Here is an 11,069-nt window from a genome sequence, read left to right as displayed (position 1 = left end):
GCTTCACATACCAAGTGCCCCTTTGATCTTTCATGGTTTAGAATCTCAGAGCCTTAAAGATGATATTGGGAAAGGTACAGAAAGCGAGGCCCTTTCAGCCACCTGGAGCTCAAGGGGAAGGTTTACCAAACTGCAGAGGCACTGCACTTGGGGGAGCAGAAAGATACACCAAGGAATTGTGGAAGTACAATAGTCACTCATAACAGTGCTGCCCAGTGTGGGTAAGAGCATCACCTTTTACTCGGGGCACACAGTACCGGGGCTGGTAATTTTTCCAAAGGCCAAACGTCAGTCTCTGAAAATGGTCTGTTAGTCCTGTGCTGCTTCTTGAAGAAATGAGGTTTTATTGGGATTTATGTTGTCAGAAAACCCCTTTCTTTGGATAGTATTCTCAGAACCACACCAGTAAGACCAAAATGTACAATAACACAACTATGAATTTCCTTGATCCCGAAACCGCTGTTTCTTGATTTATGGGCCGTAGCACAGACGTCACGCCCGAGTGAGCTGTGCTATTTGCTAGAGGGAGACGCACACGCACAAATTCCAGGTGCCAAAGCCTTAGAATGATGGGCGTCTCCATGAGCAGGATCCAAACCTGGAGTCAATGTATCAAGATTAACTTTACAGGTATAACCATTTAATTGAGACAATTGTCACAGACAGCGCTTAGCACTGGGCCTCTGTCTCCATGAGCGATCAATTAGAAGCATGCTTTTTAAATTTATTTAATAAGAGATGCCTAATGTTTCCTATAAGCCGCCTCACTAATGAGTAGGCAACAGGCCAAGTTCCCCAGAATGAGTAAGATTTAAACATTCCTTGCTTGTGGGTTGGAAACTTTGGAGCACAAACATATATACATATTATCAACTTACTTGTGTTCAGATTCTTTTTGTAATCTCTGGCTCTCACTAGTTCTGCTCTGTGGGCAAAGACACTGTGAGTACCCACAAGTGTTCTTCATATTCCTTAGATAATCTATTAGCACGGAGATTGCTACCTTGAATTTGCTTAAGGTAAAAATAAATCACTCATTATATCCTGGCATCATTTTAACATCTTAAAATAACATTTTCCTTAGTTATAAGTGTCCGGTGTGTATTTTAAAAATTTCCGAAATAATTTCTTTCCTATAAAGAAAACAGAGGCACCTGGGTGGCTCCAGTTGGTTAAGTGTCTGAGTCTTCGTTTCGGCTCAGGTCATGATCTTGTGGTTCCTGAGTTTGAGCCCCACATCGGGCTCTGTGCTGGCAGTGTGGAGCCTGCTTAGGATCCTCTCTCTCTCTCTCTCTCTCTCTCTAAATAAATAAATAAATAAACAAACTTAAAAAAATGTAAAACAGAAAACAAATATCACCTGTGATCCTACCACTAGAACTAATTAAATATGCAAATTCTATGCATTTATGTCATTGTTAAAATTGGAGTCATACTGTATAGTTTTATAATGTGTTCCCTCCCCCCGCACCAGAGATTTTATAAAGACTATCTTCCCTGGCCATTAAATAGTTTTAATAAATACTGTTTTGAACAGCTGCTGTATCAATTATAAATTGGGTTCAATTGCCAGTAACAGAAGCCTGGAATAATCTGGATGATGAGTGCTGACACTTATGGAGCACATCAATGCCAGGCATTTTTCTCATGGAAAAGCAAAAGAAAAAACTCACGTAGTAGAATGTTACAGTTTTAGCAGCCATTTAACTCATGCTTTTCAATGAAATGTTTTTTAAAAGTCACATATAGGAACCCATTTAATCCTCCCGCCAAATTTACAGGCTAGGTTACTATTATCCTTTCCATTTTTTGATGAGGAAACAGGTTTACAGAGTGGACTAAACAAATTAGGAGTTTCACCTGTATACTTATTTTTTGTATAAGGAGAAGTCAGAAATAGGGAGTCCAGGACTGGTAGCAGCTTCAGAATATGCAGGCTCCTCCTTCTTTTTTTCTTCTCCATTAACCCCGGTGCTGGCGTCTGTGTTCCAATTGCCTCATGGTCACAAGATGGCTGCTGGAGCTGTAAGCATCCTGTCTATATCCCAGGAAAAAGAAAAGGGAAGGACCAAGTTCAAAAGGCATATGGTAGCTAAATCACCACACAACCCCAACACCCAAGGTACTTTTGTTAAACCTGTTCCAACAATTCCTACTTATACTTAATTGGCCAGAACTGAGTTTCATAGCCAACCTTATCCTCAAGGGAGGCTAACCATTGTTACTGTCTACAAAATCAGAGTGTGTAAGGAAGAGGGAAAGAAAAGATTTTGTGAATATGATACAAGGGTCAATTGAGGGAGGTATTATAACTCTGACCATGATACAGATGAAGGAACTGAGACTTTGAGACATTATGATGCTTTCTGACCATATATAAGGCTTAGAGGGTAAAAGATAATTTAAGATACTTCCTGTGTTTTCAAGGGGTTCAGCAAAGTACACAGTGTTTGTAAAGTTGAATTTCAGGTTAGTTTTATATTGTTCATAATTCATTTGCCTGAATTTTAATCAGGTTAGTTTATATAAGCCCAGCTGCTCAGCAGTAACAATTGAATCCCAGAGATAGGATAGGATAGGATAGGTCCTAAAGACCGTGGCCGACTTATTTACAGTTATCGACTTACTTTATGAGTGTCACTGAGCTATAGTCAGAGATTGTTTGAAACACACAAAGTAAGCAAACAGTTGACTTGACTGGGTCATGGATGCCAGACATTTGGTCAAATATTATCCTCGGTGTGTCTGTGAAGGTGTTTTTGGATGATCTCATCCAACATTTGAATCCTATAGAGTGAAGCAGATCGTCCTCCCTAATGTGGATGGGCCTTTATCCACTCAATGGAAGACTGAACTAGAACAAAGAGTTGGGTAAGAGGGAATTTTGCCTCCGTGTCTGATTGAGCTATAGGGCACTTGTCTTCTTGTGCTGTTAGATCGGGACTTATAACATTGGCTCTTATAGGTCTCCAGTTTGCTAACTGCAGATTTCGAGACTTCTCAGTCTCAATTCAGGTGAGCCATTCCATACAATAAGTCTTTATATGAATGAACAAGAGAATGAATGAATAGATAGATAAACATACACATATCCTACTGATTCTGTTTCTCTGGAGAATGCTGACTAATGCACATGGCTATTTATAATTTGTTTATCCATTCACCGATTGCTGGATATTTGGATTGTTGGATATATTGGTTTGGGGCTATTATAAATGAAACTTCCATGAACGTCTGTGCACAGGTATGTGTGTGTGTGTGTGTGTATTTCAGTTCTCATGAGTAAATATCTAGAAATGTGAAAAATAAACCTAATGCCATTTCCCCCCATAATTGTGGGCCTCCTCTCATGTCCCAGATATAAAAGCAAATAACAAGTGATTATGAAATAAGGTTCCAAGAAGAACATTAACAAACTTGTTTACTGTTTTTTTAATCTCTGCAATAATATGAGCCTAAAAATAACAAGAAAACTATAATTACATACGATGAGTGTATATATGTATGTGTGTATGTGTTTTAAAAAAATCCCCTACACAATTTTTTGTTACCATATATTTATACACCATAGTGAGAATATATATAAACTCTATATTACATATGTACACATGTATACATACATAAATACATGTACATACATTCATATATATATATGCCAACTACAAATTTTATTTTATTTTTCAAGTTTTATTTAAGTAATCTCTGCACCCAAAGTGGGGCTCAAATCCACGGTGCCGAGATCAAGACCTGTATCCTCTTCCTACTTGTGCCAGCCAGGTGCCCCTAAATTTTATTTTATTTTATTTTTTTCAGTGGGTCGAGGCTGTCTTTATTTTTTTAAGATTTTATTTATGGGGCGCCTGGGTGGTTCAGTTGGATAGGCAACCGCCTTTGGCTTAGGTCATGATCTTACTGATCATGGGTTAGAGCCCTGCGATGGGCTCTGTGCTGATAGCTGGGAGCCTAGAACTTGCTTTGGATTCTGTGTCTCTTTCTTTCTTTGCCCCTCCCCAACTTGGCACCCTCTCTCTCTCTCTCTCTCAAAAATAAATAAACATTAAAAATATTAAAATATTTTCTTTTTAAGGGGCTCCTGGGTGGTTCAGTCATTTAAGCATCCAACTCTTGGTTTTGGCTCAGGTCAATTTCTCACGGTCATGAGATCGAGCCCCAAGTCGGGCTCCTCGCTGGGTGTGGAGCTTAAGTTTTTCTCTTTCCTTCTCTCTTTCTGCCCCTCCCCTGCTCATGCACTCTCTCTCAAAATAAACACTTTTTAATTACTGATTTATAGCATGTAAATTAAACCTCAATAAAGCTGTTTTTAAAAACCACCCTGCATGAGATTTGAAAGCAAACTACAAATTAGCAGAATATATTTGCCATGAAAATAACTGGGACAGAAGTATTTTTACAATGAAAAGAACTCCTCAAACTCCTAAGATAAACCTTTATATCCCAATGGGGAAATGGGCAAAAGAAGAAACAGAAATAAATGGTCAACGAACACGAGAAAAACCACCTTTGCTGGGAATCAAATAAACATTTGCAGTAAAGTTTTGGGGCACCTGGCTGACTCAGTCGGAAGAGCATTGGGTCCTGAGTTTGAAATCCACGTTGGGTGTAGAGATGACTTAAGTAGGTAAACTTTTTTTTAACATTAAAAAAAAGGAAGCAAAAGTTTTAATTTATAAAAATGGCAACTTCTTTTGTAAGGTTCTATCCGGAACCGGGGAGGGTGGCTGGCCCAGGCTGAGAAAACTTCTCGGTCTCCCAGGCATCACCTCCCTTCCCAACCAGGACTGAATTAAGTCCTCCTGCTCATGTCTCGTGTCACCCTAAATTTATATCTGTCACGCCTTTTTGCTACTGGTTACATGACTGTATCACCCAGTTAGATTTCACATGGAGAGACCTTAGGCTCAAAAAGCAAAGACACAGAGATTTAATTATTTACTTTCGCTGTACTCACGACTATGTGACTTGGTTATCGGCCAGCCTGCTGGCATGTGGGAGGATCAGATGACCTGGAACCCTCAGTGAGAAGTTCAAGGTGTTACCTGGTTCTGATTTAGGGCAAGATGACCTCTGTCCCATCTTTTAACTGTCCTCTCTCCTGGCTCCTATCCACAGTGTGGCCCACTTCGGAGCATCTGTTTCTTTCTCTTTTTCCTTTCTTGAAGTCTGACACTTTCCAGAATCCTCTTTGCTCACTGATAACTGTGAAAGAGCAAACGGCCTCCATTGTTACAATTCACCTCTTCTTGACCACAACTCTCACATCAACCCTCTTTAGGAATGCAGTGCATGATCCATGGGGAAGATCTTCAAGAAGCTGGAGACATGAGAGGGAAGGAAACAAGTGCTGATGATTAATAGGCAAGTGTCTCAAAGGCTACAAATTATATGGAATAAACCTCTCAGATCTGGAATCTTGAGAGTAAAGAGGAAAGCACAGGGGTACCCTTAGGGAGGCCCAAAGAAGCAGGGACCACAAGGAATTCTCCTTGGTGGCTAACATCATCACAAGAGAGGCATAGGAGTTTAGTTGGGGCCCAAAAGACTGACACACTTTATTTTATTTATTTATTTATTTATTTTTTAATTTCTAGGAGAGAGAGAGAGAGACAGCATGAGCAGGGGAGGGTCAGAGAGAGAGGGAGTCACAGACTGAAACAGGCTCCAGGCTCTGAGCTGGCAGAGAGCCCGATGCGGGGCTCGAACCCACGAACCGCGAGATCATGACCTAAGCGAAAGTCGGACGCTTAACCGACTAAGCCACCCAGGCGCCCCAAGACTGACACACTTTAAAAGTCAGAGGATGCAAATAATTAAATAGTTGTTGCTGTAGGAATTGCTGGTACTTGCATATCCTAAAAAGGACCCAAGCCATCACCCCTATTTGACAGATGAGAACACTGAGGCCCACAGTAAAAACATCTGTATTCAGTGACAACATCAGGATGGAAATTGACAGGGTGTTTATGCTACATCATGGCTGTTTCCAGCTAATTGAATGTGCTAATGCCTCTGCTTGTTCACTGATATCACAGGAATGTCAAGTTTGTAGGGGGATTCCGAAGCATACAGCAAGTGACATGGGCAGCGGAGTTAAAAGAGAATGTCCTTTGGAGTCAAGAGGTGGGTTTGAGTCCTTGTCCCAGCCACTTTCTAGCTATGGTGAGGACTCCTGGGAAGTTTACTCAATATCCCTTATTAATCCAAAGATAAAGATGACAATCTTAGGATTTCATCAGGTTTAAATATATGTATGCAGTAATATATGTAGAGTGGCTTGCGCAGAGTAGGTGGCCCATAGTGTAGGGTGCTAGTATCCTTCAGCTCCTGTCCATGAATGAGAGTTAATCCTTGAGAGTACTTTGTTCAGTATCAGTTATTAGTGTAGTTTTATCTCTGCTGGTAGGGACCCAAGGTAGGGAAACAACGGGTATTAAGAAAATAAAAAGCGAGACATTCGGTATTTACAAGAGTGCAGAGCATAATCAAAGTTGCTATGTACAGATGTTTAGGTTGTATACCACCCAACACGGGGGTATAGTTTACACAGACTGTAATGTGAATGGTGACCTCTGGATTTGTTCAGTGTACAACCTGAACAATCATGGTGGTGGCCCTGAGGATAACCTAGGATTAATGGCCTTCATTCAATAATGGGATGTTTTGTAACAAGGAGAGCAGAAAGAAGTTAAAGAATTTCTTGGTTGGAAGGTCCCTTGGAGATTATATGGTTCCACTTCCTCATTTTTCAGATGAGAAAACTGAGATCCAGAGAGGGAAAGGGACAGGCATCATCCAGGGCAGAACTGGGGCGAGAATCATGTCTCTAGGCTCTTTGGTAACTGCCTTTTGTGCTTATGAATAATTTTCTCTGTTGATAGGAGTTAGGACTCTGCATCATATTTTAAAACTTCCATAGAGAAAGAAGATCTATATCTGCTTTGTTTTTTCTAAACTTTGTTCCGAATAGACTCAGGAGCACTAAGCAGAAATGTATTCCGTTCTGGGTCTTTGCACTTGAGTGTCTTGGAAGTTTCCTCAGGGCAAAAAAAAAAAAAAAAATCCCTGTGGAGCAACACCCCCGAAAGCACCTTGTGTGCTTCTGTTTTTGACTTGAAATTATTTGACAAGCTGTGTGGTTTTCTAACGCCCTCAACTAACTTAGTATTAATCCAAAGACAGGGCCTCTGGAGACGAACTCAACTCCTTTGAAGTTTGTGCAGAATTGATAAATTGCTTCAAATTATAATTCAAAATCAAGCAGGCAGAACCTTAGTGAGGCCTATGGGAGGCTGCTGGAAGCTGATAGTGGGTGGTAAGTACCTTGGGCCCCCAAGTAATAGCCAGCCGTGCATTGCCAAATCATCTTCCCTCTCCTCCACAGCCACGTATCAGGCAGTAAATGGATATGTAGGAAGCAATTGACCACTCGGTGCTGCGGGGACACCAGGAAGGCTGGGTGGTCTCTCGGTGGTGTAGGCTAATGGACTATTCAGAGAACAGCACAAGTTGTGAGGCTGGCTGAGGCTGGTGCCTTTAGGAGAGGGCTATGTGGAGGAATAGAACCCGAGCCATGACTTGAAAATGGGTAGTCTCGAAGCAGAGGAGGGAGTGAAGAAGAGAAGGAAGGAATGCATTTGCGGTGGGAGAAATGACAAGCTCAGAGGCTTGGAGGGAGAAATATGCAAGACGTGTTCAAATGGAGTATTGAGGGACGCCTGGGTGGCTCCGTGGGTTGAGTGTCTGACTTCGGCTCAGGTCGTGATCTCACGGTTCATGAGTTCGAGCCCCATGTTGGGCTCTGTGCTGACAGCTTGGAGCCTGGAGCCTGCTTCGGATTCTGTGTCTCCCTCTCTCTCTGCCTCTCCACTGCTCATGCTCTGTCTCTCTCTCAAAAATAAATAAACATTAAAAACATTTTTTTAAATAAATGGAGCCTTGAGAAATTATGAAAGGGAGTTTGGTCTAGCTTAGCAGGTCCTTAAAGGTCTAGGCTGTGGGGTTTGACTACTCCTCTGAAAGTTTTCACTGTGGCTTTCTCAAAAGGATGCTCCTCATTGGCCACTTCTCCAATCCCTAGGGGCAGGCGTTGGGTTAGGAGCCCTCCTTCCTTCCCAGGGCTACTTCTGAGCCATTTTTTACCATGAAGGCCTTGTTTCTACAACTATCCGAGCATCTAGTTCACCCACCTTTGCCCTGCCCTCTCCCTATTTCATGGTTATTTCCTCTCGTTCACTGCAGATTGGGGGGAGGTCGTATCATCAAGAATGCAGGCTTGAGGAGTCAGGTATTCCTGGGTTCCGGTTTCAGGTATGCCACTTCATAGCTAAGTGATCTTGGGCAAATCACTTAATATCTGAACTTGCATTGTCTTAGATGTAAAATGGGATAGAAAGAGTAACCACCTTGTAGAGTGGTTCTTGGCATTCAACACTCATTCAGCGAGAAAGCAAACAAATAATCATCAATCGATGTATATTCTCTTAAGGGCTTGAGGTAGAGAATAAAGAGGGGTTCCGTCGGGGAGGGGGCTTGGAGAGGGGGGTTGCCATTTAAGCTGAGACCTGAAGGAAGAGAAGAAAGATTATATGGGATGAAGATATGTGGGAGCACTCAGCACCATGCTGGCCCACGATAAATGTTAGTGATGATTACCACTGTTGGTGTTGCTGCGTTGAGCACTTGGCTCTGAGCCTTCCTCTGAGTCTATGCAGATGACTTATTCCACATCCACTCTGTTAGTTCCTTTATCTTCCCCCACTTTCCTGAATGTTATAAAAGAAAAAGCAATGATGGTCAACCTCTAGAACATCCTCAATTTCCTGGGATCCCTCCCTGGAAAATGTGGCATTTGACTTCCAAATACATGCTGGAGCATACATTGTTCCCAGTTGTATGAAGGAGGTGAAAAGCTGAAATCCTAAAATGTTTATCCTCCAACTTTCCCCAGTCTTGGTCTGGCTTTCAGCTGCCCCCCGCCTCCTCCTGCCCCCATCTTGGTCTCTGGATCCGCAAGAATCACCTGAACAGCTGCTACGATTTCATGAATTTTTGTCTGCAGCTCTCTGAGCTCTTCCGTGTGCAGCAATAGCAGAATTTGAGCAGCTTCATTAAGAACCACGTCTCCTATTCTGAGATAGTCTTATCGAAGGCACCAGGCAAGCACTCTTTTGTTTGATTTGCTTTGGCAACTGCATCCAGCAGTCAAGAGCTCTTGGACTAAAATGTAAATTGCCTGGAGCATGACCAGGTCATCACCCTGACTTCCCAAAGAAGGTTAACCAGAGCCAGCGCATCAGCCTTAAAACCAGAGCTATTTACATCCAGACTGATCGATGGTTCTGCGTTTTTAGTTGCACCGCCGATATGTTTCGCATTACCCGGTACTGCGTTCTTGTATTTTTCTGCGTTATCTCCATGTTCAAATAGAACAGCTGACCCAAAAAGGCAGTCTGTTGCTTCTTTGGCAATCTTGAATCTTAAAAGGACAGTTAACATCTCTGAAATACTTTTCAAAGAAACTGGGCCAGTCACTGCCGTGGATGTTTCTTAAATTACTTCTGCCTTCGATCTTGTAGTGTTTGATTTCCTGGTCTTTGGACTAAATAATGAAGTTTCTAAATTATGTGTCGTCTTTGCTGTTGAACCTGGTGTGCTTGTGACACGGTCCTGGCTTCTCACTGTTTTCCCCCTAGGCTTCTGCCGGTGATGGGAGAGGTGAGAAGGAGCGGGCAGCACAGCCAGCCAGGGACACTGCGAGGGCAGCCTGTTAGTTCTTTGACTTCAATACCAGTGACTTTTACCTCTGCTTCACCTAAGTGGCTACACCCTGGCTATACCCTGGACCTTGCATCACCTAGGACTGTCTCATTTCTCAACTCTTAAATTCAAGTCTTGAGCCTTAAAGGCTCTGTAAAAGGAGACAAAGCTCTACCCCCATTCTGTCTGGGTTTCTGCCTGGACCTGAGAATTAAATTGACAAATACAGATTAACAGGCAAAAAGCACATGGATGTTTACATGGACTTGGGAGCCCCAGAGGAAAATGAAGCTCCAAAAAGCAGGAAGGCCCAAGTGCTTATGTATCAGGTTGAGCAAAGAGAGGCGGTTGTGGAAAAGTAACTGAAATACATGGGGAGGCTAAGGGAAGGTAAGAATTGTTTTGACAAGGTCTGTTTGGACAGAATGACTCCCCATCCTTGGTGATCAGAATGTTTCTTTCCTCCGGGTATAGGAGGGCATCTTTCCTTTCCTTTCCCTTCCTTCCCTTCCCTTCCCTTCCCTTCCCTTCCCTTCCCTTCCCTTCCCTTCCCTTCCCTTCCCTTCCCTTCCCTTCCCTTCCCTTTCCTTTCCTTTCCTTTCCTTTCCTTTCCTTTCTTTTCTTACAAATAGTTTATTGTCATGTTGGTTTCCATATAACACCCAGTGCTCATCCCCACAAGTGTTTGATTTCCTCCTCCATGCACATCTCCCCCCTCCCCCCCCACACCCATCAGTCCTCAGTTTGTTCTCAGTATTCAAGAGTCTTTCATGGTTTGCCTCTCTCTCTTTCCCCCACTATTTCCCCCCTTCTTCTCCTCCTTGGTCCTCTGTTAAGTTCCTCCTAATCCTCCTATACGTGCAATCATATGGTATCTGTCCTTCTCTGCCTGACTTATTTCGCTCAGCATAACACCCTCAAGGTCCATCCATGTTGCTACACATGGCCAGATTTCATTGTTTCTCATTGCCATGTAGTATTCCATCATATAGATAAACCACATCTTTTTGATCCATTTGTCTGTTGATGGACACTTAGGCTCTTTCCATGTTTTGGCTACTGTTGAGAGTGCTGCTGTGAACATTGGGGTCCATGTGCCTCTATGCATCAGCACTCCTGTATCCCTTGGGTAAATTCCTAGCAGTGCTATTGCTGGGTCATAGGGGAGTTCTATTGTTAACTTTTTGAGGAACCTCCACACTGTTTTCTAGAGGGGCTGCACCAGTTTCCATTCTAGGAGGGCATCTTTCACATGGGAATTTTATCTCCTGCTTTCAGGAAGAAAAGGGAGGTGT

At 42.6% G+C, this 11,069-nt stretch overlaps 1 pseudogene; it reads right to left on the bottom strand.

Moving 5' to 3' along the window:
* Nucleotides 1-8,944: 8,944 nt before the first annotated feature.
* LOC120231078 lies at nt 8,945-9,955 on the bottom strand (annotated as a pseudogene).
* Between the last annotated feature and the right edge of the window lie 1,114 nt (nt 9,956-11,069).

The sequence above is a fragment of the Hyaena hyaena genome, unplaced genomic scaffold (genome assembly GCF_003009895.1).
Source record: "Hyaena hyaena isolate Hyena2069 unplaced genomic scaffold, ASM300989v1 scaffold_3, whole genome shotgun sequence".
NCBI classification, from domain to species: Eukaryota; Metazoa; Chordata; class Mammalia; order Carnivora; family Hyaenidae; genus Hyaena; species Hyaena hyaena.
Note: the sequence above shows the minus strand (reverse complement) of the source record. Positions and strands in the feature narration are given on the sequence as shown.